Raw genomic sequence first — 27,746 nt, 5'->3', positions numbered from 1 at the left:
CGCTTACTCACAACCACATATAGTCACTTCTTAGAGAGATACTTTCTACTTGTGTGTGCAAGGCAAGTGAATTCAAAAAACTTTAAACAAGGAATTCCTTTAAACTTTTGTTTCTCTGAGAATTCCTTATAGCACTGAAAATAACAAACTCCTTTCTTTTAAAAGAAACTGTGTCTTGACACAAAATTTTGCATTTCAATATGCTAATGTCATGTTAATGTCTCTCTTTTTATTAGAGAACATACGTAAAACAAACGTGCGTATACTATAGAACATACATGGAACAATGAAATATTAAAAAATTAGAAAGCGTGTTAGTATATGTACTTAACAATTACTGTGATTTGAAATAAATCGATTTATTCGTGTATTTATTTACTATTTACTTATTAATTTATTTACTATAATATTACTCCGCATGTTACCACGAAGAGGACAATATTTTTCATCTTTTCTTTTCCCTGTGTTCCATTTCTCTTGGTCTTCTATGTTGGATGCAAGTGAACAACATGAACACATTCTCGTGGTTCTATGCTCAATAGTTTCCGAGATCTGGTGAAAGAAAAAAAATCCATTCCCAACTTGACGTTCGCATTTGCGAAATCCCATCTAATCTGGATCTCAGGATGCAAGGAGAAAATTACACAAATTTTTAAGTTTCAACACCTGAAAGATTGGTAGATCAGGTGAACGGAAGAAAAAAATCATTGAATCTCTTATACCTCACTCCTTAGGAGTCGTATTTCAGAAAACCTATATATATTATCAAATATCAAGTTGTTCCTTTTTGGAAATTCGACAAAAATACGCAATGCCACGTTTTCTCCCCAGTACTTCACCCTCTTCCCATTCCCAATCGCCAAACCGATGGTGAGTGAATTGGATTTAAACAGCATCGAGAGTGTTCATTCATCTCAGCGACCCCCAAAAATTATGGATTGGACACTAATATCGGTTATTCGCAAATATTTTTACATGTTACTCCTTTCCATCCAGAGCTCCCTAGTGGCTAAGCGGTTAGCATACGCGCCTTCCGCGTAGGAGACCCGGGTTCGATTTCCGGCGGGAGCTCATGCAATTCGGATTCCACCTTAATCAGTAGGTCCACGTCTCATATAGCCTCGCTACTGAAAGGGACGCTAAACTAAAAATCAACTCAATCCTTTCCACCCGCACCACCCAAGCCGATTGATGGTGAATTTTGACTCAAATGGCATTGAAAGTGTCAGTATTCGTCTCAGCGATCCCGAAAACCACAGATTGAACTACTCCATTTTATATATATCGTTTACCATTATTTTTTACATGTTACTACTCAATTTTCCCTGCTCCCTATTTAAAACGGATGAGACACGGATCTTCTTATTTTTAATGAAGAGTTTATATACCGAAGTTACATCTTTCAGATTTGACGGATTCGTGACGGATACTGAAATTTTTCATAAATTATGACCCTCACCCCGCTCTCTCTTAGGATAAGCATTTTCATAACTTTATTCCATATAATTTTTGGAAGGCCTAAGATTGATAATCATGCAAAGTATAATTTTAATTGGTTTAATGGTTATTGCGTGTGTGTGTGTGTGTGTGTGTGTGTGTGTGTGTGTGTGTGTGTGTGTGTGTGTGAGTGTGTGAGTGTGTGTGTGTGTGTGTGTGTGTGTGTGTGTGTGTGTGTCCTTGACATGTTTCTTAAATCTAGTTCCCATATTCCAATGTAGTTGTACGTTTCTAAACATTCGCCATAAGATTTGTGAACCCGTTGGTGTTTTAATGTGTCACTGATTTTTTTTTTTAATCTCCTAATGATTTTTCAAAGTTGTTAGAGGATTTTATGGAGTAATTTCTTTAGTATGAATGGCCATAATGGTCAGGTTAGTTACTATTTGCCGATACTTATTTCATTCATTATCTTATTATATATGTAAATGCTATAAGTTGATTTCTCCATTTTTCTAATGTATTATGTACATTTCTATATACATGTCTATTTCTTGACCCTAAATCAAAGTCAGTTTGGAACTGAAGTTAAAAGGTGACATGGGAGAGTTACTACTCTGTATACTCCATGAAATAAATTTATCTGGACATTAGTCATAATTATGAATGCATAAGCGGATATTCTGTGGACAAAATAATAGCAGGCATTTGGTTTTCTGTATAAAGAATTCGAAAATTTATTGTTGCTTCTGAATATAATAAGATCTAAAATCTTTATGTAATTATTGACTTCTAGTTCTTATGTGAATTTCGTATTTGAATATCTGCAGTCGAACACTATCAGTAAGTTACTAAAATCATATTTTTGTAAACAATTAACATGCCATCGACTTAACGGAAATATGTGACGGAAATATTGATTCATATTTACAATTTCTGTTTAGTTTCTGTTCATGACTATGTTAGCTAAGTTTAGAAAATGGACTAGCCATAGCTAATCTTTCAGTTTGTTTAAAAATTATTTTCTGTGAAGGTGAAATAATTAGTTGTGAGACAAAGCTCGAGTATCTTAACAATTTCAGAAATTTGTTAATCATTGAACATATTTTCTCTAAGATATATATATTGCGTAGGAATAAATCCAGGTTTGAATTCTGACAACGAATGGTTTGACAAAATATGAGACTATCATCAATAATCACATTTTTTTTTTAATTTTGCCATTTAATTTTTATTTCATTTACGTGTAATATTATAATTACTGGTACTTCATAGTAATCATTAGTTTCTAATGTCTTAAAACAAAATTCCTAAACAAAAATCTTATTCTTTTAGGAGTCGTATTTCGCATAACTTTGTCTTATCTAAAGGCTAGGATGTAAGAAGGATATTTATACAAAATTTCAAGATTCTATACTTAATTGTTTCGGAAATCTGGAGGAGAGCAAAGAAATAATTCAAGCCGCTATCAACCCCTTAGGGGTCGCCTATAGCCAGGTACAAGGAACATAATTACATAAAATTTCAAGGTTTTAAGCCTAATAGTTTCAGAGATCTGAACAACAACAAAAAATTATTCAAGGTCCCTATTTTTTCCGTAGGAGTCGTATTTAGGAAAATCCGACACATCTACAGTTTACAATGTAAGGAGATTATTAATTCAAAATTTCAAGTTTCTATGCTTAATAGATTCGGAGATCTGTTGATGAGTGAATCAGTGAGTAAATCACTGGATTTACTATTTCGTAGTATTATAGATTGCAAAATATAAAGTTGCCCCTTCTTAAAAATTCGAAGAAGGAAGAAATACCTGAAACACTTCTTCTTCGAAAAGGGAGAATAGGTTTATGGAAAGTTTTGAACCTTTCTCCTTCCTTTAGATACACATTACAATGAAAGTGCAGTGATAAATTCAGTAATATCACCTTCTTTCCTCCCCAACAAGTCGTCCCATTTCTTCCCACAGCTCATACCGATAAGGGATGAATTTTGACTGAAATCGAATTGAGAGTGTCAGTATTCATCTCAGGTCATCCACGAAAAACATGAATTGGAAGCTAATATCGATAATTATTTTTTCTATTATTTTCAGATGTTTGCCCTTCTCATTCCCATCTCTAATGTTATGAAGATGGGGAATAAATTTGGATTCAACAACATTAGGAGTGTCACTATTCACTCGGCGTTTCCTAAAAATATTGATTGGACCAATCCATTTTATATAAGTTGTTTCAAATTACTTTTACATGTCATCACTCAATTTTTCGCATAAATTATAACTCCCGCTCTCCTCTTAAAACGGCCAGTTTCAAAACCGTCGGAACTCTTCTTGTTTTTAATGGAGAGTTTATATAACGTAGTTTCATCTTTCTAACTTGACGGGTTTGTATAAATTATAACTTCCGATCCCACTGCCCGCCTTGGAATACTCATTTTTATAAATGTAATAACATATAGCGTTTGAGAGGCCTAAGATTGATAATCATGCCAAGTATCATTTTGATTGGTTGGATGATTATTGCGTAATGCGATCGAACAGAAACTCACATTCACTTTTAATCTATAGATATATGTATTTATTTTTAGGCCTTGTTGATTGCAAATGAAAATTCTGCGGGGTTACAGAATCTTGAAACGATGACAATAATTTTTGGTTTCAGAACTTCTTCCTTCATTTTGAAAAGTTCTAACAAAAACAAATGATTACTATGGGGTATTAATATTTTTATAAAATGTAACACGTATATTGCAATTTGTAATGAAGTTAAATGAATAAGGTTGGTAAAAAATGTATTATTGATGTTATAGTCTTATTATGCTATGTTGACGTAAAACGTTAAAGCACATTTTGTCGTTCTAATGAAAAACAGGTTCAAAACCCTTTCTGTCTTTATATGATGAAGATTTGAGAATAATTTTGACATCTTTAATTCCATGATTAGCAGTGCTCGTATGTTTGGATAAACCGAAATTGCGGAATCTTTATTTCTTGTGTCCTTGACCTGTTCCATAATTCTAGTTTCTATATTTAGTTTAGTCATTCCAGTGTACTTGTACATTTCTGAATATTTGCAATAAGGTTGGTAAACTAGTTGTTGAGTAAATGCGTTACCAAAGTAAGTTTTTAATGTCTGCTAACGTTTGTTCCAAGTTACCAGTGGTTTTTATGGAGTAATTTCTTTAGTCTGAAAATTGGATCGGAACATAATGGTAATGTTGTCTACCTTTTGCCAATACTTATTTTGTTCATTATCTTGTTATATTTGCAATGCTATAAGTTGATTTCTCAATTTTTTAAATGTACTAGGCGTTCCATATTAATGAGACACATTTAAAATGCATTTGTGAAGCATGTTGAACACAACATTTATTTCCAACTACATGGAACACATTACCAAAGGACTAGAGTTTTGCACAGTGTTGAGATTTTGAAGATTACATCTCTTGGATGGGCACCACCTTGAGGAGAAAATTCTTTGGACCTAACAATAATGTTCAGCATAATTTTGACCAGGGTTTCATCAGTGATGACTGCTATCTCCCTTTGGATGTTGTTCTTCAGTTCACTATGGTAGTGGGCTTTATGGTGTAAACTATCTCCTTTAGACAACCCCACAGGATATAGTCCGGTGAAATTAGATCGAAAGATCTGGATGGACAATAGATATCACCGAATTTGGAGCATAGGCGTTCCGGAAAATGAAGTTGAAGTATTGCCAGTGACACTAATGACTGGTGGCACCATCTCGCTCCATCCATCCACATGTCGCTTAGGCTAAGCCTCTCATTTCGGATATGTTTGTAACATTGTATAATAACGCTCAGCGATGACGGTGTCATTATGTTCGTACTAAAAAATAAATAAAATAAAACCAATAAAACCTATCACTTAGGCATGACTCACTGCAGACCACACAGTAACCTTGGCACTGTGCAATGGCGTTTTATGCAACAGTTGTAGATTTTATCGAGACCAAAACCGACAGTTTTGTTTATTGACGAGTCAATCCATTCTAAGTGATCAAACATGTGCCGCTTGACCATCTCCATCCAAAAAATCTAATTTTTTCATGAATGTTTATCCTATATCAGGGTACTTCAAAACTACAATTAATTATTTTTTACAACATCCCATGGCGACCTGGGGCTGACGCCATTTTTTTTTTTTTTTTCGATTTTAGGCGATTACATTGTTTTGAATATCTCAGTATGTATTTGTCCTAACAAATTGAAAATTGCTGGACGTCTCCAACTCGTGCAGAGCTAAAACTTTGATTTCTTAACATTTTTGCCTAAAACCATTTGAAGGGGGTGAAATCAGGGTCTGCAGTAGCAACACTTCTGGACATTGAAAACATGTTTGGGAAGAGGAAACAACTGTAGTAGAGGCCTGAATTTGTGTGTGCATGTAGTCCGTAGTCATAAGTTAATACACAAAAAGTTACAAACCTGTAGCTGCTCCCAAAAGCCTGAAAAAAATCATAAAGTTGGGAAATTATGCCAATTTAGCCTATTTCATTGTCCAATATCTCCAATGGGCCTGGATAGAAAAATCTGAAATTTTGGGAATAGTTAGTCCTTCAGTATACCATAAGACACAACAAAGCGCGTTTTGTGCTTTTGAGCAGAAGGGGGTCAAAGAACTAAGTAATGACGTCATACTCTAGGAGATGTTTTGTTCATAAAATCTACTGGAAATTTGTCAGTGTTTACAGCGAGTAAGTGTTCACTGACTTGAGAATGTAGATCAAAAGAAAGGACAAGTCTCCTGCATGAGTTGACAGTTAAAACAAAAATAAACATAATGGAGTATCATAATCACATGAGGGTATGGGGGGATATTCCAAATTAACAAAAAATTGGCTACTTACCAATGAATCCTCCCTTGAAAAATTTAAACATTTTGACGTTTCGGAACTCACAGCTGATTCCTTCTTCAGTGGCAAGGTAAAAAGGATTAAAACGGAAAGGAGATAACAGGAGTAAAACCAAGAATACATTGCTTAAACCATTTTTGTAAAATACACAGCTTATAACCGTTTTCTTGTCCTATTTTATATACAAACTGTATTTCTTCATTGAGATCATTTTGACGGTCACAAATTAATAATGCTCTACGAAAGAAGTTCTTCCAAATATTGGCCTTGTACACTGGCGGATGAGCTGACTGTTGATGTATGTAAGTAGCGCCTGCATTAGGTTTTCGATATACTTTTGTAATAAATTTATTATGTGATCGGGTAATCAATAAGTCTAGAAATGGAAGGCCGTTATCAGATTCACGTTCAAGGGTGAACTTCAACCTAGGATGCTGATTGTTGAATTGTTCAAATATTTGTGTAAGTGTATTTTCGTCACAATCAAGTAGTAAAATGTCATCAGCATAACGGTAATATCTAACGTGTTTAAATGTGTCCTGCCGTAAAATAAACGTTTCAATTTGATTTAAAACAATATTTGACAATATTGGGGATAATGTTACTCATGGCTAAACCATCATTCTGAGAAAAGTAATGATCTTCAAATTGGAATATATTAGTTGCTAAACAAACCTCAAGTAATTGTAATAAAAAATTAGTTTCATAGGTAGATGTCATTTTGTAATAATCAGGATCGAGTACTGTTGATAGTAAGTTCCAGTGGTATGGACAGATACATATCAACAAGGTCTATGGAAGCAAGTAGAATGACATTGGCATTTACAAATGATGATAATTGTTGTTTTACGTCTAGATTGTTTTTTACAACATATTTAAAACCACTATTGTAACTGCTAAATTTTTTATATAACCATTTTGATAGTAAATAAGCTGGATGATTGAAACCTGATATGATCGGGCGAAGGGGGATGTCGGGCTTGTGCACCTTCGGAAGACCATAAATAATGGTAAGACTAGGTGCATGTATTTTTATCATATCTTTTTCGATGTCAGTTAAAAGTGGTGAAGAGTCAATTATCGACTGTACCTTCTTAATAGCCTATGGTAAAGGATTACGGGAATATGAAACAAAATTACATTTTTCTGCTATTTTTAAAATACCGGAAGCATATCTTTGTTTTGGCATAACAACATATTGATTTCCTTTATCAGCCTTTAAACACCAAATTTCGTGTTTATTAAGAAATTTTCTAAATTGTGTAATAAGCCCTTGTACATATCTGGATTTTGGATATGGTCCTACCTTTTTGTATGAGTATAAAAAAAGTATTGATATCGGCCAAGCTTTCATTTCTAATGGATTGCGCGTACCCCATAGTAATCATTTGTTTTTGTTAGAACTTTTTAAAATGAAGGAAGAAGTTCTGAAACCAAAAATTATTGTCATCGTTTCAAGATTCTGTAACCCCGCAGAGTTTTCATTTGCAATCAACAAGGCCTAAAAATAAATACATGTATCCATAGATTAAAAGTGAATGTGAGATTCTGTCCGATCGCATTACGCAATAAACATCCAACCAATTAAAATGATACTTGGCATGATCAATCTTAGGCCTCCCAAAATCTATATGTTATTACATTATTAAAAATGAGTATTCCAAGGCGGGCAGTGGGATCGGAAGTTATAATTTATACAATGAATATCAGGTGCAAGGTCAATGGCTTTTTCTACTGAACAAATTATCTCCTTCAATGGAATAGAAAGCGGAAGGTAACTAAATTTTAAACCTAACCTAAAAATCTGATAGAATTTCTTAGGTATGTCAATATCGGTAAGGTTAACAAATAATTCTGCAAGTGAATCGGACTCTATTTTTGTTGGTTTGCGTTTATTGAAAACAAAGGTACCACTGTTTTAGCTCTGCATGAGTTAGAGACGTCCAGTAATTTTCAATTGTTAGGACAAATACATGCTGAGATATTCAAAACAACGTAAATGCCTAAAATCGATAAAACACAAAATGGCACCAGCCCCTGAGTCGCCATGAAATGCTGTAAAAAATTATTAATTGTGGTTTTGAAGTACCCTGATATAGGATAAACATTCATGAAAAAATTAGATTTTTTTGAAAAGGTCGAGCGGCAATTTTTCTTTTTCTTCGACAACTTTGCATGGATTGACCCTGACGTATGGTGGAAAGGAACTTCGTCGGACGTGATAAGATGTTACTTGTACACCTTTGCTTACCAACCAATCACACAATGTTGTTCGTTGAACTTTATCTTGGTCGAACAATTTATGCACTACCTATAGTCTGTATGATCAGATATAGTCATAAGTCCTATTTAAGAATTGGCCGAACACTGGTACGTGACATATGCACTTGAAGATACAATGGCAGAGTTGACTTTTTTGGATTTTAGTCCATGGCATCGGACACACATTCAATGTTTATTTATTGCACTACGTGACGATCAGGACCTTCCAGGGGACCGGGACCTTTTGTTCGCGTTTGCGGTTTCACGAAAGTTGTGAACAGCACGCAGTATGACCTTTCGGGATTGTGGTATCCGTTTCTTAAAATGAGGTCTGAAACGTCATTGTTCTGTTATGAAGGAGCTTCCGCCGTTGAAGAACTCCACGACGTACTTGGAATTTCATTCGAAGTTCCTATGACGATGATTCCCTGCAACAATCAAAGAAACATATATCAGTAACTTACGTCCTTACACTTCGAATTAAGCTATATGATAAACATGCATGACTGTTATTGCTCACAGTATTCAAAATATAAATATGACCAATCAATATGGCCCATCCTGTATTATGACAATGTCCATTTTTTGATCCTAAATCAAAGAGTTTGGAACTGAAGTTAAAAATCACATAGAGACTTACTACTCAGTATTAAGGGTGGCCATTTTCGAAAACTTTGTTTCTTGATTTTCGGAAATTTCACTTTTCGAAGTTTTATTTTTCGTTTTTTTTTTTTAAATTTTCCATATTTCGAAAAAAGCTCGTTGTCCGTTTCTCGAAAAATTTCTTTTTTCGATAATTTTTTGTATCTCGAAAAGGATGTCGTTTTCCGTTTTTTGATGACCTCGTTTTTCGGGGGAAAAATTTAATTTCTTTTCGTTTTCTTTTAAATTTTGTTTTCGTTCTTCATTTCATTTTTCATTTCATTTTTTCTTTCAAAACAATAATCACAACGATATATATCGTGAGGGATCGATGAAATTCAACCAATCTTGACCAAAACTGGCATTGCGGTAACCCAGACAAGCTTCACCATCTCGAATTATTGGCCATCAAAGTTGGATTTGGACTTGAAGAAAGAATATAAACGTATACTATCGATGGAAATCATCTGATATTGACCAAAATTAGTACAGTTATAGACTTCAAAGTATTTAGTATACGTTTTTAGTATTATGATGTATGGGCCTTTGGTTCCCAAATAATTGTCCATAAAATTTGGGTTTAAAATTAGTAAAAATCAAGAAATTTCATTAAAATTCGTTCGACTAAACTCATCCAATATTGACCAAAATTGATATGGTTGTATACCATGACGAGCTTGATATGCGTGTGAGCTCAAAATGAAATATTATGGTGTACATCAGGTTATTGGCCATCGAAGTTGGGTTTGGACTCAGTGAAGTCAAGAAATTTCACTAAAACATGAATGTCTTAGTTTTACATAATAGTTAGAAAGTTGCTTTACATAATCATAGAAACCAGTGAGGCAAGTTTGATATTCACTCGGAGCACTGTAAATGTTGCAAATTCGACAACATCTGGATTCCTTTGTAGAGTTAATCGCATGCTTTCCTTTAGCAAAGCAAGTAGATAACCCACCTCTCTCTTCTAAATATTAGAGTTCTAAGTTTTTAATGGCTGCTTTTAATACTTCATATTTGTAACCATAGATACAGTATAATTTTGTCTCCAATCATAAAAATTTTCTTGATGAGTAAGTTGATGCATTGGAAATTGCATTTGCGGAAATAAGAAAAATAGAGTCAGTTATAGTATATGCAATTTTATATAGATGTAAGGTTGTTACAGATATTATTGTTCATAAGTGCAGTTAATCATATATAATTGCAACTGATTGTATGTCAAATTCGAAAAGCATTGAAAAATTAGGATTATATATTTCCAAAATACAACTGTATAAAAATTAAGAAATTTATTTTATATTATTTTATCAGATATCCTCTTCTTTCTCATCTCAACCATAAGTTGGTGGGCAACATGGAAATTTTAAAACTTTTCTCTCTCTTGGGAGAGCTGTTTTATACTTTGATTAGATCTCTTCTTCATAACTGCATCTAGATATTCTACCCTTGGTCTTCTTCCTGGTTTTCCTTCTTCTTTCCCTCTATCAACCCGGTGATCCAATCGGAGTGCCGAATAAGATGGCCAAACATACTGTTTCTTCTTTTTCCTATTATCTTCATGATCCGTTGTCCTTCATTAGCTTCCTTTAGTATGTCTTCATTCCTTTCCCTTTCGATCCATGATATATGCAGCATTCTGCGCCAACATATTACAAATGCTTTCAATTTGGATATTTCAGTTTTTCTTAATGTCCACATCTCTGATCCGTAAAGTGCCACGCCCCATACCAGGTCTTAATAAATTATTTTCAAACGTCCAACGACACATTTCTTGATGTTAGTCCTCTTTTCCTATTGAATGCTTGTTTAGCCTGTGCTATTCTGGAACTTACGTCTTTATTATATATAAATGTTAAATTTATAGGTCTTTAAGATACAGAAAATAAATGTGTTAGAATAGTAGGTCAATCTATATGTGTGCAATAGCATATGTAGCTACATTACATGAAATGTTTACAACAGTTTTACTATTAAATGTTAATTATGTTAATAAATTGTACATGGATACTGGTGCTATATAAAATATATGTACATAAAATGTTAATATTTATGTGTTATTAGGGAATATCGAAATGTTTCGAGGTTATTCTTTTTTATGCCATGAAAATGAAAATCAATGTTGATTATATAAGTGATACAGTGATGAACTAGAAGGGTAAAAGAATCATCAAACCATATAGTTCATATAGCAGTTAATAATATCTGCTAATGTCATTCTTTCACGTAATAGCTTGGTGTGTCAAACTCAAAGGGTCACAATTAAAAATTAGAAAGTAACACTGTCAGCGTTTCCCAATTTAGTGCATCAAGCTTAGTCTCTGGCTTACCTTACAAATTTTGAACACACACACACATATATATATATATATATATATATATATATATATATATATATATATATATATATATATATATATATAACATATTATATAGGGTGTATCAGACCTCTCGTCCCAGGCATTTTTCTCGGCTCGTAGTACACGTACATACTTCAAACAAAAAATTGAATGACCAAATCGTACGTGGAGAATCAAATGGTGATACTTTCATATCCAGTGGCGTAGCGGAAATATTTCCACAGGGTGTCAACTTCAAAATTTCAAATAGAAAGTAGTATCAATTTCAATTTCGTTGAAGTATTATTTAAAAAAAAAAAAAAAAAAACAACTTTTATAGAAAACAATTTTCGCTTAAGTCCACGGTTTGGCATCTACGAGTGCTATTTGTTGTTGAATTGCTACTATCAAGACCGACCAGCCGTCCCAGGCATTTTTCTCGGCTCGTAGTGCACGTAAACACATCAAACAAAAAATTGAATGACCAAATTGTATGTGGAAAATCAAATGGTGATACTTCCATATCCAGTGGTGCAGCAGAAAAATATTTTCACGGGGTGTCAACTTCAAAATTTCAAATGGAAAGTGGTATCAATTACAATTTGTTTGGAAGTATTATTGAAAAAGAAAGAACTTTTACGGGAAGCACCTTTCGTTAAATTCTACGATTTTGCATCTGTCTTATTTATTGTTTAATTGCAACTACACAACAAAAGCTTTACGAGGGGCGCACTGAAAGTCGTGAGCAATATTTTTTCACAACCGTGATCTTTATTTGTAAGTGAAACCAAATATATCGCCTCAATCTATAGACCTTTCCTTTCCTTTTCTACATAGTCTCCGTACTTTTGCGCACATTTTCCCCATCGTTCTCCAAGTTTGAAAGTGCCCTTGCGATAGAAAGTACCCAGCTGCCCATATACACTGACTCACTGCTTGACGAATATCCTCCAATGTCTTTATCGATAGCCTTGCATCTGTTCCTTCACAAAACCAAAAAGATAGTAGTCGGAGGGTGCCATGCCGGGACTCTAGGGAGGATGTGGAAGTGTTTTCCACCCAAATCTCTTGATCTGCTCCATAGTGGCACGTAAAATATACGAGCGCGCATTATCCTATTTAAGGATGATCTTCTTTCCAGAGCGCTTATCACGCAAGGCACGACGGAGCTTCAAAAGTGTCTGGATGTAGCGGCCAGAATTTATGGTTTGTCCAGGCTCAAGAAAGTGAACCAGATTGCAACCCTGTGTCTCCCAGAAGACGCTCCCTATAACTTTACCTATCGATTGCACTCTCTTGGCTTTCTTCGGTGGTGAAATCAAGTGGTGTCATTCCATACTCTGTCGTTTTGTTTCAGGTTCATAATAATGGAACCAGCTTTTATCTCCAGTCACAATACCCGTCAAAAGGTCATCACCTTCATATCAACATCTCTGAAGAAGGGTTTGAGCAATGATTAGTCCCTGACGTCGGTTAATAACCGTAGGACCCAACGGGCAAAAACCTTCCGATAACCTAACCTGTGAATCATTTCTTGCCCCGCACTATGTTCAACACCAAGTTTTGCAGCGATATGATTCACAGTGATAAATTTTACCCCTATCTCCCGTAACCAGCTCATCAACCTTTACCTTGTTGCGTTTCGTTTAGGCACTTCGAGAGTTCGCGCTGCGTGGCTGATGTTCGATAATCGTGTTTCCATCTTTAAAATGTTTCACCTATCTCCTAACACTGCTGGTACCCATGCACACATCTCCATAGGTACACTGCAGTCTGCGGCGAATTTCAGAAGCAGATTGGTCCTCCTTAACAAGGAATTCAAACACAGCACAATGTCGAAACGAAACATCGCTGCAGGCCATTTTGGAAACCCTGCCTGTGGTTACGTGCTAGTAAAACACAGCGTCAACGTCTGGAAAGAAAGAAAGAAATGTCTGTAGATTGAGATGATATACTTGGTTTTACTTACAACTAAAGATTACGGTTGTGAAAGCATGTTGCTCATAGAGTAATTATATAGTATAAGAGGTTTCAGCTGCTCTTCCGCTTAAACTGTGGAGACCGTGCCGTCACCACTCAAGGAAGTTGGGTACTACGAACTATTAAAAACAAGAACGAATCAAATCATTCAGAGCGCCTGAGTCTGATAGAATTAGCCAATAATGCATTTAGCTACTGCCAGTAGCAAACGATACAGTTAGTTACATCTCTGGCCGATAGTGTCGCAGAATCACTTTCGTTGCAATGTGGGGAAAAGTTAATTCCCATTAGTTATATAGGAAGTAGTTAATTAGGGTAATCAATGATGTTGCTCGCGACTTTCAGTATGCCCTTCGTAATTGGCAGTTACTTTAAAAGAACACCAGATAACACATGTTCTATCACATAGCATTGTTTTTGAAAACTCTTTATATCTTTCAGTGTCAACGTTATGACATATCTGTTGTATGTATCAACAAATGAAAACAATATTGCAGGACAGTATAGTTTAAATTACGGGGTCGGGACCAATTCAAAATAGAGAAGCAAAGAAAAACACTCATGAGTTTTAAGTTAAACTACGTATGAAACAAATTTGATCTAAAGTATCAGCAATAAAACATAAAACAAAAATTAAAATTTAAAAGTTATGAAATTATTGCCACTCTCCCTGGCTTCTTAACGGGTTACCTAATCTATGAAAACGTTTCAATAAAAATCACTTTTCACAATAATTGCACAAATAATTGTTCAAGAATAGTACAAATAAAGTGAAGATAATAAATACAATAAATAACATGAGCTGCAAGTTCTGTACAATCTTCCCAAAATATCATACTTGAACAAAATAAACTCACAATAAATGTTTAAAGGATCGTCCAGCACTTGCGATGCACATGCGAATGCGTACCGGTACATTGTTGACTGCTCTTAACACTTCATTTGGACTTAGTGCATGGCAGACATTACGGATTCAGCACGGCAGACAAACCAGCTCCTTGACACGTCCTCAAAAGAGAAAATCAAGCGGAGTCAGGTCCGGAGAACGAGCTGGCCAGGAATCCGGGCCTCCTCTTCCGATCCACCTGTTTGTAAATAAACGTTCAACAGTTTGTCTGGAAACTCTCACAAAATGAGCAGGGCAACCGTCTTGTTGTAGCCACATCATTTCACGAGTTGCTATTGGGACATGTTCCAAGAACTCACAAAGAACATGTGTCAAAAATTAGCGTACTCTACCCCTGTGATAGTACCTTCGAAGAAATAGGGACCGATTATTTGGCCTCCCACTACACCACACCAGACATTAAGTATCCAGATATGCTGGTAGTCAACTTCACGTACCCAGTGAGGATTCACGCTGGACCAGTAGTGAGCGTTGTGTATTTTGACATCTCCATTACTCTTGAAGGTTGCCTCATCCGTCCACAGAATGTTCTGGTGAAAACAGGGGTTCCTGGCGTTCATCCACTAACAAAACTCCAGACGGTTATGGAAATCTTGTTCTCGGAGTTTCTGATGCAGGTGAACATGGTAAGGATGCAACGAGTTATTATGCAGAATCCTCCAAACAGTCATGTAGCTCATAGCAGTATCCGTGGCTAATTGTCTTGTCGATATTTGGGGATCCATATTGACTGCAGCAAGGATGTCGGGAGACCGATTATCCTGAACACAGCGTTTGATCTGTTGACGTTTGTTGTGATGAGGTTGAACATGCCCAGTCCTCTGCACACGAAGTGCCAAGCGTCGAAACAATTTTCTCGACTGCCGAGCATGATCGGAAAACCATTCACCATATAGCTGCACGGCCTCGCAATAATTCTGCAGATATTCACCCAAAATCATTAACATATCAAAAGTTTCGATATTCGAAAACATCGTATTGGTTTCCTCAAGCATACACAATAATAAATACCAGGAGCTGAGATCAACAAACATTCAACTGTTTATCTTTTAACTACAATCAACAAATATTCAACTGTTGTATATCGGAACTTTTTTCGTTTCCTTTTTCCACGACGTCATATGGCACCAATTAATATGTCTTTTTCGCCACTAATAACCATCATACAAAAAGTTCTTTTTCCCTCTTCTTTTACAGCTTCTTCTTTTTCTTCCTGACCCCTTCTTTACCTGTCTCATTCTTTCGTGCAGGTGTAGTTTCGGCACACCACATTTTGGAAGATTTACAGGTAAAATTCAATATTTTGCAAAAAAGACATGTTTGTAAGGAACAAATTTCTGCAAGCGACAGAATTAAATACAACATAATACAGCTATATTTTAGGTTTACTAATCTAAAATCATTACTAGTACTTTGGGACGGATATAATAATTTAGCGCAGATGAAATATGGCTCAATTAGATGTTATTTTTCACCAGCGGTATGTTTCAGCACAGTGTACAGAACCTATGTTTTATGTTTATAAGTGGAGCTTTACTAGTATAAAACCATGAGAAGTGCTATTTAAACCTGTTCATTGCTAAAACTCATTTCTTTCTGCTATCCTCGCCTGCGCATATACCCACCATTGCTGACGCACCTGCTCCCTTTCCTTCAGACGCACCCTCGCGTGGGTCCAGCAGCCTCGGCATGCTCTGAGATGATTAGAAAACATTGGTGCTTTTAGTGGTCATCTAGCACAAGTTGGTTTGTGTTTTTCCACTGCTATTTATGCTACACATACGCAAGCCGTATTTATAAACAAATCGTAAAAGCATTGTAATTTTTCAACAATTATTTCTGATGGCACCCTTGAATTTTTATCTATGCCAAGTGAGATATTTTCATGTCGCCCAGGGGAAACATTTTAGGGGATAATAAGAAGGAAATTAGTGAAAGAGTTATAATTTTTTAACAACTTTTTCTAGTGGTGTGCTGCAAGTAAACCTGTACGCATTCTTTTTCTTCCTGACTCCCTTGTTCACCTGTCTCTCAACCGTTCGTTTTAATTCTTCAGACTTCCTTCCATCATTCCTCCATTTTTTTTATCGTTTTCTTTCCATTCAATCTCTACTTTTCTTTGTTTTTCTTCCTTGACTATATGTTCTATCTCTTCCCCTTCTCTTTGATCTTTTTGTTTTCCTTCTATACTTTTTTCCTTACTTTTTTTCTACGCTCACTTGCTTAACACATTTGCTTTGGGCTTTTTCTATTATTCCTATTCTGTTCTTTTATTCTATTATTGTTGACCTCGTACGTATCCCCTGACTCATATTAAGGTGTTCCGTTTCTTCTACCATGTTGTCAGTGTGGCATCTACAGACCTGATCCCTCTGGTATCCATTTTCATATTCAAGATTCTTGTGTTTTATCTCTGAATTTCGTTTTACTAACTGAATTGATTAGTTAGCGGAGGGCATATTTTCTTCTCTGTATTGGCTACCTGAATAGAACTTAACATAAATTCTCCATTGAATTAAAGTTTTGTTCACTTTCTACATTCGTATTTGCTTCTATGTCATCTAATACTTGTTGTAATTCAGTAATGGTGAATGCCTTGTCTTCCATCTGAAAGTCTTTATCAGGTAACTCATTTGTTCTTCTTTTGTACCTATCTGTATCATCTTTTTGACAATACTGCGCAAAATGATTACATTCGTTGTAATTCCTACATTGCGCGCCCCTAGCTGGACATTCATATGTAAAATGTGTTTCCTACATGCTACACAATCATATTGATAAAGTCCATATTTTCCATTAACATTGTTTTTGAACGGGACTTATTCATTTCATGTAGTTTGTCTCGGTACGAATTTTGTATCTTTTGTTCATATGTAGCAGCATTTACTTGTGGCGAGAAAAAATGCTTTTGTACACTGATTTAACAATGCACATCGCATAAATATAGCAAATCAGGTAGAATTGCTGTAAAAGGAAGTAACCGGTGGTACAAGTGAATGCTGCAGCTCTGATCGCATTATTGAGCTTAATTCGAGCCTAATTGTCTGTTCCATACTGACAGCCTGTGGTGAGCTGATACAAAAGCTTTAAAAACATGGTCAGGCCTGCATCAGGAATTATAAAATTTGTAGTGGCGCAACAAGAGAGGAGGGGTGTGTAAAGGGGCATTGCCTCCCATAATTTCAGGTGGGGAGTTTAATGGCATCCAACTTTTTGTTTTGCACAAAACCACCATTCAGTGGTGCTTTCCTGTTCGTCTGGTCATATTCTCTCTTTGTCCGTGCGGTGGTTCTTTAGCTACTTGCTACCTTCCTTTGGTAGTTCGTGTGCCAAAGTCACTTTTCATTCAATTTGCGTCTTATATGGTGAAGATGTTAGTGTCGCACTCCCTCCAGTTCTTCTGATTGGTGACGCTAAACACCTCTTGCGATTCTCCGACATTGGTGATTTACTAATGCAGAGCTCTTGACTAGTTAATGGACGAGAAGATTCTGATTTCTCGGCCATATGTAGAGAAGGTGGATCCGCTGCAGACGACGAACAAGAAGTAGCCCACTTTTCCTCAACCGCTGCCAAAGTGTGGGTCTTTATAGGTAGGCCTAGTGTAACATGTTGCAACACGAATTACGTTTGCGGATAGATAGTCGGTGTCTGTGAATACCTGAGAGTTAAGTGAATATATTCCGGTGCAAACAAATTCATTAAGATCAATGATCATGCGACACACCTTTCGGTATGCCTCTGAAACAAGTTGCGCTACATCCTATTCTGTTATCTTTACTCCAGCACTCTTGCGCATCCACAGTGTACAAGCTTCATTGTATGCGTCTTTAAACGGTTTTATAAAACATCTGTCAATGGGTTGAGTGTTGTGAGTGGTATGTGGAGGAGTTCTGAGCAGTAAATACTGTGATCCCTCGCATACTGAATCACATTCAGTTCCTTATGGTTGGCATGTTCATCATCAATTACAGAACTGGGTTCTGAGGGGAAGGATGACAGAATTTCACAAAGTCTGCAACCAAATTAAGAATGTATCACTCGTTATCCAACCAATGCTTTGTGCTACAGCAATACCCTCGGCTGAAGCATCAACCATCAGTCTCTCGTTCTCTGATGCGGAAATATGAAGAGGGTCAGTACAAACTGACCAGTAGCACTCATGCAGAACTTCAATGTTACATTCCTACCTCTTTCACTCAACATCAATTTGCCCAGTTTGCTCAACGTAAACTCGTTTCCATTTTTCACATATCACTTTGGGATTAACATGAACACACAATATTAGTCTCATCCGCGTTCAATATTCGTGATGGTGGAAAGGAATATTTCTCCATCAGTATGCACTAATTTGTATAGGATTTATTCCTTATTGAAAGTTGTTGTTCTCAATATACTTGTAGACATAGGTAATCTAAGAAACAAATTGGGATGTCACTACATAAACTCGTAGCAAAAGTCTTTCACAGTACTCAGTTTATCTTTGTTGAACCTGTGATTGATTTTTAGTTCTACAGCTAAGTCAAACTAGTTTCAGTTTTCCTTTTCGTGATAATGGCATTAAGCGATCAGCTAATTGTTTCACATGGCATTTAAACTCTTTATCGTACACATCGGGGAAAGTATTTTCGAGTCTCCTAACTTACGTGGAACACACAATTTCACTCCTTGCCTCTGCTGTGACAGTGTCTTGCAGAGAATTATTTGGGACACCAAATCTATTTGTTGTTTGAAGTATCTACGTGCACTAGCACTACGAGCCGAGAAAAATGCCTGGGACAGGTGGTCTTGATAGTAGCAATTCAACAACAAATAACACTCGTAGATGCCAAACCGTAGACTTTAACGAAAATTGTTTCCTATAAAAGTCATTTCTTTTTCAACAATACTTCCAAACAAATTGAAATTGATACCACTTTCTATTTGAAATTTTGAAGTTGACACCCCGTGGAAATATTTCCACTGCGCCACTGGATATGAAAGTATCACCATTTGATTCTCCATATACGATTTAGTCATTCAATTTTTGTTTGATGTGTTTACGTGCACTATGAGCCGAGAAAAATGCCTGGGACGGGTGGTCTGATACACCCTGTATATATATATATATATATATATCTATATATATATATATATATATATATATATATATATATATATATATATATATATATATATATATATATTAAATCATAACAAAAGTATAGAAGTACATAGCAGAAACTCTATGCGAAATATACTACTTTTTACTTTCACAAACTATACCTATACTACTACTATTATCTTTTTTCGTCGATATATTGCAGAAAGTTTATGTCTTACTTCAACTTTTGCTCTTAGTTTTCAATTTCACTGTTTTAATATTATCATACTAAATATATATGGTTATCAAAATAATGAAAACTCATGTACCTTGCAACACGTTAGAAGATTGAAGGGATTACACTGTGGATACATGTGCAGTGCCTGGCCCTTGTCAATGATGTGTTAGGTGATTACATGCAGTACGTCAGGCGAGGTAGAAGGCGGGAATATTGGAGGCATATGTCGATGCAGCCAGATGATAGTGATGCAGAACGGGAAACGTCTCTATAAACTTCAAAGAGAGTGACCTCTCTGAGGTCAAATTATGTGTGTGCAGATAGTTGACGAAAATGTTTCTAAAGCAAATGGCCAGGTGTAAGTGTGTCGTGATTCGAGAAACAATATCCAAGGTGACAATTGTTTATAGAACTGATGGCAAAATAATATGGGCAAATAGTAACACTAGACGGAAGAGAAACCTCGGTGGGAGGATCGACGAACATTGAAAATGAATGTTACCAAAGACCGTAGAAGCGAATGGAGAATAAAAGACTACGATAATCAATCACTATTTGGAACAGTCTATTTGAATAATTACAAACCGATGCGGGTTGCATAACTTGAACATTCTACTCGGGTTGCAATTTCCAAACAGCTAATCCTCACCAATAAGGCTCTAATGCAAAGAAAATGATGCCAAAATATGCATAGTGGACTACTGATGATTGTAAATGCATCATGTAGTCCACTGAATTTTCCGTTACTTTGTTTCTAGCAACAAGTTCTGTCAGGTGGAAGCCTGAACAAGCTTACGACCCAAACTGTCTCATTCCTACTGTCAAAAATGGCGGTGGCACTGTGATGCTACGAACTGCAATTTCCTATTAATTTGTGAGTCCTGTGATTATACTCACAGGATGCATTAATGCCGGTGATTATGTGGGCAGCTTAGGTGACGAGATGCACCTTATAAGTCCAGACGTTCTTTCCGGCCATGGCGTAATTCTGCAAGATTACAATGCACTAATTAGCACTGCTAGAACTGTTGAGGTGTAGTTTTGTGAATACTCGGATGAAGTACAACACCTCCCTCTAGCCCACTTAATTCTCAGATTTCAAGATTATTGTATACATGTAATCAGTTCTAAAGCTCAGATTCCATAACACATAGCCTCCTTCATACTCGCTGATAAGACTGAGGCTGCGCTTCATAAGGAATGGGATAATATTCCTCTGGAAATCATTTATGAATTCTATACCTCTATTTCCTGATGAATGAGAGTTGTTCCACAAGCTAACGGTAATCTCATGCCAAAAAAGAAAAAATAAGTGAAACAAGACTCTAAGCTTTGTGCAATATATCGAAAATGAAAGAATATAACAGACAGTAAAGTATACTGTGTGCACAAGGAAAGATGGCTTCTGAGAGCACATGGAGTATTGGAGGTGCTGTTGCCAGAGGCTTCGCAACAGAGACAACAACTCTGGCGGCAAATTTAAGACGTTTAACAAGTCGTCTCAACTACCGGCAATAGCGCGGTCAATGACCTTCGTTGTCTAGCAACAGCGTGAAAAAATACTGCTGTGATTGGCGAACAACCCTCCCTCTCGTTTTGTTTACAACATGTGCAGCTATCTGTCAGAGGCCACCTTTCAGAATCGATAGTAGTTTACGACAGTAGAAAGTAGCATATTTTATATAAATGAAATCAAGTTTTACATCCGACAGATAGGCTAAAGGAGACGGTGATGATGAGAAATATAGCAAATGGTGGAATGAAGAAAGTGGGAGGAAACGAAAGAAACCCGAAAAACCTACGCACACGGTGTTTGTCCACCACAAAGCTCACTTGGCAGGAGCTGGGATCGAACCAAGGACCCTTGCTCTACCACTTAGTCTCCACGAGCCCCCATATTTTGCAGAGAATTTCTGCTATCTACATTCTGTTGCAGACTTACACTATAGTACATTAAGTAGAAAATCAAGCGTAAAACATTTGATTCCTGAATATTCATATCCACTACAACAAAAACACAGGGATTCGGGGAAAATTACAAAAATTATAAGTATCATTGGAGAATTATCTAACTAACTAACTCTATGGCCTATGGAACCCGGGAGTTCAATGTGGCGTTCACAAAAGCTCTCCATTGGCTTCTGTCATTAGCCAACTGGATCTAGTTTCTACTTTGTATTTCTGTCTAATACTCTATTTAAAACCAAGATTCCTTTAACTTTAGTGACAAAAAGTTATCTTAAAAAGTAACAAACTAAAGTAACAAGTTCTGTAGTTAAGAATATGTTGAATAAACAATAGCTAGAAACTGAAAGAGAGAGATACGAAAAAGAGAGACAATGAACATTAATAGAGATGATGAAGAGAATAGGAGAAAAGAAACAAGGAAAAGGAAATTTAAAATCGACACATCAATTGCTATGAAAATAACATCAAATGAAAAAGTCTTTTGTATTTGAAAGAATGTTTTCCAAGGAATATTTGAGATACGCTTCATCTGTAACTTTCTTGCTTCTCCAGGAGCATCCTACTCTCAAGGTGAAGAATACTTGATTCCTATAAAAATGAAATGACGATTGTCAGTGAAAGATTGCATAAAAAATTAATATTTAACTGCTGGGTATTCGAACATACAAATCTTCCTTTACAAATCCATAATGCTAGCTCCTAGACTATTTCAACATGACAATCACAAGTAGGGGATAACAGCTATTTTTACTGAAGATTCCTTCACTTAGATATACTTTTATATAAAGCAGAGAGAAAAAGACTATTCCCTTAAAAAAAAAAGACAGGTAAGTCTCCCAAGAAAATGTTTATGAGACAAATAAATTTTAAATTTTGCAGTGGATGTAGAGAAACAACTAAACGTTAGATTCGCAATTAGAAGTTTCGAAATAAAGTCCTGTAACTGTTTGTCGTGAATGATTATTCTAAATCACCATGCATCACAATTGGAGAACAAGTATTCACGAATTTCTTAATTGTAACGTTTAAATAGTTTTTACGGAATCTGGTATACGAAAACTCTATATACTTATTTTGTCCGTATGTCCGTCCGTTTGCGAGACAAAAGAAAGCTCAAAAGCTACCTGATGGATGACCATTAATTTTGACTAGAATGTAGAGGACTTTGGTCATAGTCGTTGATGGAACTAATATTCAAATACATTTTATCTCCATCCTTAACTCTATACTAAAACCTAAAGTGATAGCAATCTACTGTCAATTCCCTTTCCAATATTAATTTAGAAAATAGCACGCCATGCAAACCAAACTCCTTCACATGGCGTATACATGCCACTATTTCTTGTTATTAATTAATTTGCTATTATTTAATAATATCATATTCGCCTCGGTTATGTTAATAGTTTAAGGTATGATTATTTTTAATACATAATATAAGTAACAAATCTATAATATAATTAATTAATTATTAATAATGTAATGGTCATTCTATATTTTTCATCTCTCAGTACAAAGAACGAAAAATTAAACAATTTTCCTTTAAACTACTCTATTACAAAAAGAGTTCTCCTAAGTCTCCAAGTGGCTTAGTAGAGACTAACAAACTGATGGTTTAGTTTGTGTATATCCATAGTTGAACCTATATTCTACACATGAATGCTCAGCCTGATGGTGCTGACGGGATATATGAACGAAATGATCCCTAAAACTACATCAGCATCTTGGTGATGACATCATTCAAAAGATGATAATCATAAAATTAGTTTTAACATACTGACACATAGTCTTTGATACTACAACTCACAAAAATATACAAAATGCATTATTGTGCATTCAGATTTAGCAAAAAGTATCCGAACACAAGAAAAGGAGACACACAGAGAAAGGGAATCCAAGGGGCTATAGTGACTTTAAACACCCTTCATCATAAAATTTGCACTTTGAAAAGAGAAAAAGAACTATACAGTACTTTCGGTTATTAATAAGCTGAACAGACGTCTTGAATTTACCGGAACACTCTCGGTTTTCCGCTAGCTGTTCCGCTGTCCCGAGAATATTTTTCGGGACATCTAAATGTTCCGGTTTTCAAAAATTGTTTCTTTATTTGAATACTTTACTTAAATATTTCAACAGTGCTAGAACTTACAGATCATTGTGAACAACACCTCCAAATGGTGGAGTTTGTTTTATGTGTTTCAGAATAATTACTTATCTAAAGTGTAAATGAACATGTATTGGATTGAAGAAAAAAGTTTCCTTAATGTGGAAACATTAAAGGCAGTGCTAATAATTAGAACGCAATTTCGCTACTTTTATTTACAATTTTCTGATTACCTCAAAGTTCATTCTACTTATGTTCATGTAAATTGTAAAATGAATTAAATATTCTGTATTTGTCATTTATATTGCATTAAATTGACAATACAGATAGTGTTAAATACCGTAATTTAATTAATCACTGTTATACTAATTAAATTCTTAGACGTTATGTTTTAAATATGCTATTTTATAACGTATAAGTATAGCTATTGTTACAACAATGATTAGAGAACATAACAAATTACTCGTTAAAGCTGAAATCTGTCCCCGTTTTTCAGTTTGAGAATTTGGTCATGCTAGTATTTGATCTTTTTATTACAGTGGACAAAATCACACATGGACACGTATTGAATTTCCTAATTTAATTATGGGTCGCTTATATAATACTAAATACTAGAAAACGGTGAAACCACTGTCACGCAACAGTGAAGAGCCCTTTCGCTAAATATTTCATCACATAAGAAAGAGGAATAAATAAAAAAAAGAAAAAACAGAAAAGTAGCTGTGAAGTATTCACTTTGACGTCATATTCGAATGCATAGCTATTTTTCTGTTCTTAATTTTCTCTTTTTTCTTCTTGCTTCTTTCCCTCTCTATTTGATAAAAGTTTTAGCGGATACACTTTTAGTGCACTTTTATTTAGTGATGTATGATGTGGTATTGAATTAAGTTCAGTTACGTTCCATGTTACGCCAACACACATGCACAACTTTGATACCAGACGTGAATATCATCTCCCAATTCAGTAACATCCGGTAGCAATTCAATAAAATTACCCTACGTTATTAGGATTCATTTTGTAGAATAAACTTCAATATACACATTTCAGTAGCTGAACTAATAAATACATTAAAGAGAACTCAAAACATTACAAATGAGTTTTGCTCCAAAGCCTTAGTTTTACTCGCTGTTCAATTTATGATATTTATGTTCATTTTCACGTTTTTATGAAGTATGAACGTGTTCACGTTATATTCACGTGTTCACGTAAGTATGAATATTTATGCGTACATTCCATGTGATAAGAGGATAAATATTTTTTAAAGCAAGTGACGATTTTGAAAAGAAATCTAAAATATTTTAGAGTGTTTTTCTCCTTTAGTTGCTTTTATAGTACATTTACGTTACCTTCTCTGTACAAACAGTTGACAAAAATATTAGGACTGAGTTCATTTTAACTTCCTTTCCTTTGAGGGTTGTTCATACATATGTTTAATAGATAAGTAAGAAATGAGATTATGAATTGGTTCACAGTATTATTATAGTAATCATCATCATCATAGGTATTCTGCCATTATTGGCAGGTCACTTGCTGCAACTGAGAAGCTTCCATGTAATATATGATTATATGTCTAAAATGATATTACTATCATCATCATCTTCATCATCATAGGTATTCTGCCATTACATGGAAGCTTCTCAGTTGCAGCAAGTGACCTGCCAATAATGGCAGAATACCTATGATGATGAAGATGATGATGATAGTAATATCATTTTAGACATATAATCATAAATCATATACGAAAAGCAGTCAAAAAGTTCCCGGAATTTCATTAGAGCTCTTTATTACCACAATATAATTCACATTTACTTAATCACCCTCAAAGTAGGCACCTTCGGAACACAGACACTTCCTCCACCGCTCTTGCCATTGCTTGAAACACCGAATAAAGTCCTCTTTCGACTCGGTATCTTCCATAAGTTCATCAATTGTTTTGGTTTTGATATCTTCTACGGTGGCGAAACGGGTACCGACGCTGTTTTCCTTAAGGCATTGTCACCATAAACTGACTTTAAGGCTATCAAAGTAGGTATCTGAAGCGAATTTCCCCAATTTGCACAAACACTAAATGTTTACACGTTGTTTGAACTGCGATAAGGCACCAGCTTATCACCACATACTCATCTGTTTAGCTACACTATTCGTAAACTGAACTGTTATGATCTGTTCACACTTGTCATATTCATAGTTAGGCAACCTAAGAATTGTACTGCACAAGATTCATTGTGATTGCATCACAAATGTCACAACTACAATAATATTCCGGAAACTTTTTGTCTGTTCTTCGTATATTCATTTTATGATCTAATACAAATTACAAGCTCTTCTATTATTAGATTAGTTGTACCGAAATGTCCGGTTGACGTATATCGCTCTCAAAGAAAAAGAAAATAAACCGAAAACTGCAATATTTGGTTAGTCGAAATAGCTTTCAACTCCAGCCACACACTCTTTCCATTGCTCAGTCAACAATTGGATTTCATGACGAAAGAAGTCTGGAATCTGCGATGCAAAGAAGTCATGAACCGCATGTTGCACCGCCTGGTCAGGGAAGTTCTTCCCTACCAAGAAGTGATAAAGATGTGGGAAGAACGACTAGTCAAAGTCATCAGGAGAAAACTAGGTGTGAGGAAAATTTCATACTGCAACAAACAGTGAGCCTGCATTGTCCTTTGAGCGAAATATGCATTGCCAGTTTTTCTGTAAGGTTTTCAGGTAGTACATTGTGTGTTTTAAATCTAACCGGCGATCGTTTCGCTTACCTCATTTTCAGCTTCTTCAGGGTCAGCATGAAGGTTAAAAACTGGACACTGGTTTCTATATATGCTCTCTGATTGGCTGGGCTTGTCAAATAATCACAAGCTGGTATTTGATATATCTTCTGGATGGCTACTGGCATTTCGATTCTCAAGAGAGTACTACAAACTATGTTTAGCTGGTATCCCGTTTCTCTATTGAAATTGTTCGGATGCTTTCTGATTTCAATTCCTTCTTTAATTATCTTTTCAAGGTAGTTGCTGCGGTCATGGGGTATTTCTGTATTGTCGAACTGTATTTGTTATCTATGTTAGGTGGAATTTTCAGCCATGGCAAACTTTTCAATTTTACGTTTCTTTAAATATGAAATGTGTTCATTTATCCTGGTTCTGAATAGTCTTCCTGTATGAATTACATCAACAATTCATACCAATGTATCAAGATTCTTGAGGAAATAAATCTGAATTCTTGAAAGACTTGTCATTTATGACGCAACATTGCTCTTCACAAGGGTGCTTTTGAAGAATGCTTTGAAACTGTTGGAAAATCTTTCCCCATAAGATATACCGACACTTTTTAACCATGTGCTTACAACCACCTACTTACTTTACAACAGAAATTAGTACAATAGACTGGTGGCTACGCCGCGGGTTTATCCTTCTCATCAGTTATTCCAAATTTTTATATGAAATATTTCGAGCACACAGCATTGAAGAATGTCTTCTACAAAACACTCCACTGGTTTTATTACGTTAATGACACTTGTACAGTTTGGCAGCATGGCAGAGAAGTCCTTCAATAATTTCTGAAATAAAGTCAATACATCAGAACATCTACTTTACCATGAAAACAGAAGGAAAAGATCATCTTTCTTTCTTGGACGTTTAAGTATACAAATTAGAAGCTGGTAAATTAGGACATCAAGTATACTGAAAACCAACATACACAGACCTGAATATCAGTTCACATCATCCTAGGTAACAAACAGTTAGTAATATCCACGCTTATCCACATAGCACTTAGGACAGGGTGCGAAATCCCGGGGGGGGGGACGGGAGGGATTTCCCCCCCACCAAAAATTTTATACTTGCGTTTCCCCCCCACCAAAATATGTAAGGGGGGACACCTTAACATGAAAATATAAGTAGGTCTATA

The 27,746-nt window shown here is 35.5% G+C and overlaps 1 protein-coding gene across 1 annotated transcript in view; it reads left to right on the top strand.

Moving 5' to 3' along the window:
* The window catches only part of nAChRbeta1 (nicotinic acetylcholine receptor beta1), a 682,881-nt gene that overhangs the window by 645,455 nt on the left and 9,680 nt on the right, over positions 1-27,746 (top strand). The window lies entirely within an intron of this gene.

This window comes from Thermobia domestica, chromosome 2 (assembly GCF_964235325.1).
Source record: "Thermobia domestica chromosome 2, izTheDome1.hap1.1, whole genome shotgun sequence".
NCBI lineage: Eukaryota > Metazoa > Arthropoda > Insecta > Zygentoma > Lepismatidae > Thermobia > Thermobia domestica.
Note: the sequence above shows the minus strand (reverse complement) of the source record. Positions and strands in the feature narration are given on the sequence as shown.